General features: G+C 28.3%; 1 pseudogene; it reads left to right on the top strand.

Annotated features, from left to right (window-relative positions):
- Window positions 1-227: 227 nt before the first annotated feature.
- Window positions 228-2,270, top strand: LOC106340656 (annotated as a pseudogene).
- Window positions 2,271-6,113: the final 3,843 nt, after the last annotated feature.

Below are 6,113 nucleotides of genomic sequence, written 5' to 3'. Positions count from 1 at the left end.
GTTTCTATTTCTTTTAGTGGAAATTTATATTACTTCTTTTTGGTAAAGAGACTTATATTAGTATTCAATTGTTATTAGATAGAACAAAGGGAGACATGAAGCGTGCGAACACGACAATACACAAATAGTTTCGGATCGGCTTCGGTCGGTTGGTCATCTCTATTTCTCTATATATAAATCGTCAACTCATTGGCTTTATACCATCCAATCTCTCGTAATATCTTTGAACCCTTCGTCTCCATATATTTTTGTAAACAACATTTATTCGATTATATTCAACTTCAACACACGACTAAAAGATGAGAACGCTTTGTCCTAATTTTGACAGAGAAGACGGTTTAGAGACAGTGTTGGAAGTTCCGATGCCGGAGGAGTTATTTTGTTCCGAGAACAACAAGACCGGCTCTTGGAGAAGTGTCAAGACTAGTTTGCTTAGGTCACCGCCGGATAACAATAGCAGCCTCTCCACTCTTTTCGGTGGCCGTGATGCTCAGATTCAGATGCTTCTTGGAATCGTCGGAGCTCCGTTGATCCCTCTTCCTGTCTCCTCCGATCACGATGTTCTTGACCATCCCATGCCCAAACTCATCAAAAACCAATCTATCGTAAGTAAATAAATGTCGTCAAAAAATAAATAAACTCTTTTACCGATTTTGAGGGAAAATTATATCCTCATAAATAGTCTCACATAGCATTAAAACACATTTTTTTATCAATTAAAACACATTTTTTGTTCAAGAATAACACAAAAAGAAAAAGAAATTCCAAAATATCATTAATTAAAAAAAATAAAAGACTTTTTTTTTGAAACTTAGGCTGAAATTAAAAGACTATTCTATTTTATTTTTGGGTTTGGATATGGTGGTTAGAGTTTAGGATTTATATGAGGGTGAGACTAGGGTAAAAATGTTATTTTCGGAACTTTTCTCTTTATGTACTATTTTGTCATAATTTTTTGTGCTTTAGGAATTTTTCCTTCTTATATTCATATATTTTTCCAAAATTTTTATATTCATACATGTAAATGCATAAATAAAAGGTTACTTGAGCGACATGTTTTCTCATACTTTTGCTCTGTTCTGGGTTATAATAGGAAGCAGCCATGGCAAAGTACATAGTAAAGCAATACACTGCAGCATCTGGAGGAGAAGTAGCATTGGATAGAGTAGAGAGCATGTATGCCATGGGAAAGGTTAAAATGGGAGTGACCGAGTTTTGTGCAGCGAAAACCCAAATTGGAAAGAGGAAGAAGAAGATGGTGAGGATCAAAAATCTCAACAACGGAAACGGAGGAGAGATGGGCGGTTTCGTGTTATGGAAGAAAGGTTCGAGCCAATGGAGTTTAGAGCTTGTGGTTTCCGGTTGTAAAGTCAGTGCTGGTTGTGATGGTAACGTAGCTTGGAAGCAAAGTCCCTGGCTCGCCCATTCTAATGAACCTTCTGGACCTCTCAAAGGTTTCTTCAAGGGCTTGATCCTAAAACCACAGCAAATATGTTTGCTGGATCGGTTTGCGTGGGAGAAAAGGTGGTTAACGATGAAGAATGCTTCGTGCTTAAGCTCGAGACACAGACTTCAGGGCTCAAATCAAGAAGCAAAGGCGGTATGGAGACGGTGAAGCATACCGTGTGGGGTTGTTTTAGTCAAAGAACAGGACTTTTGGTCAAGTTAGAGGATACTTATCTTGTTCGGATCAAGATTGGTCCTGAAGATGAAGATGTGGTCTTATGGGAAACAACCTCTGAGACAATGATCCAAGATTATAAGAGCGTTGATGGGATTCAGATTGCTCACAGAGGAAAGACACAAGTATCGTTATTGAGGCTTGATGAGAGCTTAGAGAGTCATTCAAAGACTACAATGGAAGAGAGTTGGGAGATTGAAGAAGTGGGGTTTAATGTGAAGGGTTTGTCTTCCGATTTCTTCTTGCCTCCAGGTGACTTGTGTACCAAGGAAAATGAAGAAAGTGGGTTTAACTTCGGAGATTTTAGTAGTCCAATGATGATTCCATTGAAGGTTAGCAAAGATTCGTGGAAACTCAAGTCCTCTAAAGTCACAGCTATTGAAGATTTTCAGGGATAAAAGATGAAGACGTTTCAAAATATTTTTCAGTTATAAACTGATCTTCATATTCTTTGTTTGTAAATATGTGAAAAGTTTAGGAGAAAAGTGCTTGTATATAATATTATGAAGCATAGCTAGCAAGCAAGCCTTTTTCCTTCAATCTTGTTTATGTAATTCTACATTTTTCCCTCTTATCACTAGTTGAATTTTACAGTAAAGATTTGTTTTCTTGTCTTAAAACCTACCACTTAGATCTCTCTTAAAAGTAGAGCAACCGTGACCACATGTCGAAGGTATTTTATGCTCGTCACAAAGAAATTGTAGAAATTTAGCAGCCAATGAATTGGGTTAAAGGCACATATTCAAGTAAGGTAAGTTGAATTAAGGCCAGCTATACCTTTTTGGGTTTTGCTAATGCAGTAATATTTTAAACTTATCTGGTTTGGGAGCAATGGTGATTTGTAATTTGGGTGCAGATATGGCCCGGATAATTAATCGTCCATACGCAAAAAAAATTGTTGGCCCATTATCTTATAATGTATGAAAATACTAAAAATGTAACTACCGATTCCAAACTTTATCCCCTAAAATATCTTAATCCCCTTCTTATTATTCTAGGAGAATTTTTATAAATAAACATTTATCTCACGTGTAATTCACAACTTTGCCATTTCCTAGACGTCAACACCACATTCCACCTCACAACTTTTTTTAAATAAACCTCTTTGGCCTAGACTAATTACATGTCATGTCATTGCCAAAACATATAGTATATGTTTCAATTTATGCATCTTGATTCCAAGCATTTATTCTAAGCATCTTGCCAAAAACATATAGTCTCATTTCATGAATGTGTTCACTAAATTTAGAATATTGAATTTTTTTATACATCTATGTAACAATACTATTGTATAAAATGTAAATTCTATGGATAATATAATTTATATGCCATGTTAAGTTATATCAATATTTTTTAACATCCATATCAACTCGAGATAATATTATGTCAATGGCCATCATATTATATAATTTTTCAAATTTATGTTATATAATATACTATGCTGAATAAACCAGAAACAAATAAAATGTTGTGCGATTTGTCTCTGTGTTGTTGTATATTAGTTAGTTATTATTAGTAATATATTATTAGTAATATGTTAGCATAATAGTTGTGTATAATCGATCACATCAACAATATAATCGTTATTTTTATTCTGATTATAAAAATACTTAGATACAATATGAAGATATTACTGGAAAATAAAATATATAATCCATGATAAATTGAATGAATCGGAAAAAAACGATGTCATTGGATCTTGATTAAGCTATATTTTCTTAATGGAGTAAATCTCGGTGTCAAATATTGAATGCTCCAATTCAAAATATTAATGAAATTTGAGTCAATCAAATATTTTCGGAATGATTGACTTTCGTGTTTGTGGTGTCCAAGCTAATGTCAAAAAGATTCATCTTATTAATTATTTTTTCCGTGTATTATTTTATTATGTCAATGGGTGAACTAAAAGTAGATATGCACATTTCTTAATTATAACCATCGATTTATTACAGCGATTTACTATTTTATACATATGTGACCCCTATATTTGAATCGAGTTTGTTTTGAGGAAATTATATATGTCTAATGTACCACTAATTTAGGGATAACAATTAGTAAATGTTTGCCGTAAACCTGTATAACTCATGTCCATTACATACGGGTACCATGCAAATGTTTCAGCTTTTTTTATTAGCTCAAACCTGTATTTTATTTTTTTAGATATATCAAATTAAGAAAAAAAATTATATTGGAGCGTTAAGCTCAAATTTTATCTACTATCAATCTTATATTTGATATGATTGATGGTAAAAAACAATGGAACAATTGTGGTGTGTTTAATAAAAATAACTTTCCTTTTAATATATGCATATGTAATGTATAATTTTAACAAATATATAATATATAGTTTCAAATAATCACCTCATCCTGCGCCATTACCTAGTATAATAATAGTCCATTAATTTACATTTTTTTTAAACCTATTGAACATGTTTGATTTAATATGGACTTAAATACATATAATATTATCCTTTTTAGATTACTTAATATTATTTCATATAATTAATTATCCCTTATATATTAATTGAGAAGCATTACAACATTATTTTGTAGTCACATGTTATCACTAGGATGATTCTTAGAATTCTTAGAAAAATAAATTGGTCCATCCAAACATATATTATACTTTTCATTAAATTAAATATAAAATTGATTAGTAGTGTAAAAATTATTCTCCTTTCTTTACTTAAATAAAAACTACGGAATTACCTAAAATGATTAACATATATATAACAATTAATGATTTTGAATAATAAAGATTTGATAACAATTTTTGCATCATTCATCATTTTTGTTTAATTTTATATTTTTACAAGAAAATAAACAATCACATTAATCATATAATAAATAATTTAGATTTTTTCTTATATGTTATATTTTGAATTTTTAAAAATGACTATAAATTACTAATATTGTTAAAAGTCTCACATTAAAAAAATTGTGATCAATGGTTTAACTTTATTTTTTTATAACAAGATAAAAATGATTATAAATCATATGAAAAAGAAGTTTCATTTAATATATATTCAGATTATATATATATATATATATATATATATAATATTTAAAATTTAACTATATACCATATAAAATACATAAATATGTTAATTTCAAAATTTTCATTGGAAAAGAATTGAGAACTTAATATTTTAATTTTAAAATTTTCAATTAATTTTTAAAAATGATTATAAATCACCAAAATTATTAAAAATCTAATACTGAAAATTTTCTGATTAATGGTTTAATTTTTTTGGTACAACAAATATACAAATGTTAATAAAAGTATATGAGTAGATAGCTTCAATTAATAAATATACATATTAAAATATACTATATATCTATGTCAATATCATTTAAATTTAATTATAAAATAAATAAAATGATTGTTTTATTTATTTACCAATAAAAATTATTGTAGACAAGAGGGATTGTTATGATTTATTTAATTACTCCAACTTAATTATATACATAATAATTATTCGATTCTCAATTATTCTATATATTTATTATTTCAGAATATATAATGGACACAAAATAAATAATAATATGTAAAAATAATTTGTATATATAATATTCATTCTACGTTTTCATCTTGCGCAAGACGCAAATCTTCACCTAGTAGTATATCATATAAGGAAGGTGTATTCATGTAAGATAGTCTATACATTTATCTTTTATAGTTATCAACGATATTTAACTTTTTAATATATTTTCACAAATACACTTATACATAGTAACATAGACGTAAAAGCACGTATACTTAAGAAACTTCACTTATATACTATATTATATAAATATAAATTATCATATATTATATAAATATAAATTACATATACATGACGTTACATAGAATACATATTAGACAATCATATGCCATATTAATATTATAATAAGTTACATAATGGGCAGTTCTTATATATTTAGTCATTTACAACATAGACCAAGTGATTTTCAAATACCATTATATTTTACGTGATAATATAATGTTATAATTTTCAATAATTTACCATTATATAATAAATTATAATTTTAAAACGATTTGAATGTAGATACTATATTTATTTTACACAAAATATTATCTATACCACGATTTTAGTAAATGGTATTATACCCATGCTAAAGTTAAACCCGTAACTAAAATTGTGTATATCTTCTTAACTAATTTATTTAAAATCTATACTATTCAAATAAAATCATTTAACGAATTTATTGTAAAAATTTGTTAGATCTATCTATAAATAAATAAATTCAGAGTTTTTTTGAAATTTACCGTGGTATTTTTTTGGATCTATTGAATATTGTGACTTAATCAAACCAAAAACCAAATAACTAAATCCAAACCAAAATCATATTAATAACTAACCAAATGGCTCCTATGTATCTTTAACCGAAAACCAAAAATTATAACCAAACCGGAATCAAACCGAAAACC

This window comes from Brassica oleracea, chromosome C4 (genome assembly GCF_000695525.1).
Source record: "Brassica oleracea var. oleracea cultivar TO1000 chromosome C4, BOL, whole genome shotgun sequence".
Taxonomy (NCBI): Eukaryota; Viridiplantae; Streptophyta; class Magnoliopsida; order Brassicales; family Brassicaceae; genus Brassica; species Brassica oleracea.
The sequence above is the reverse complement of the archived record's forward strand: the minus strand, read 5'-3'. Positions and strand labels throughout refer to the sequence as shown.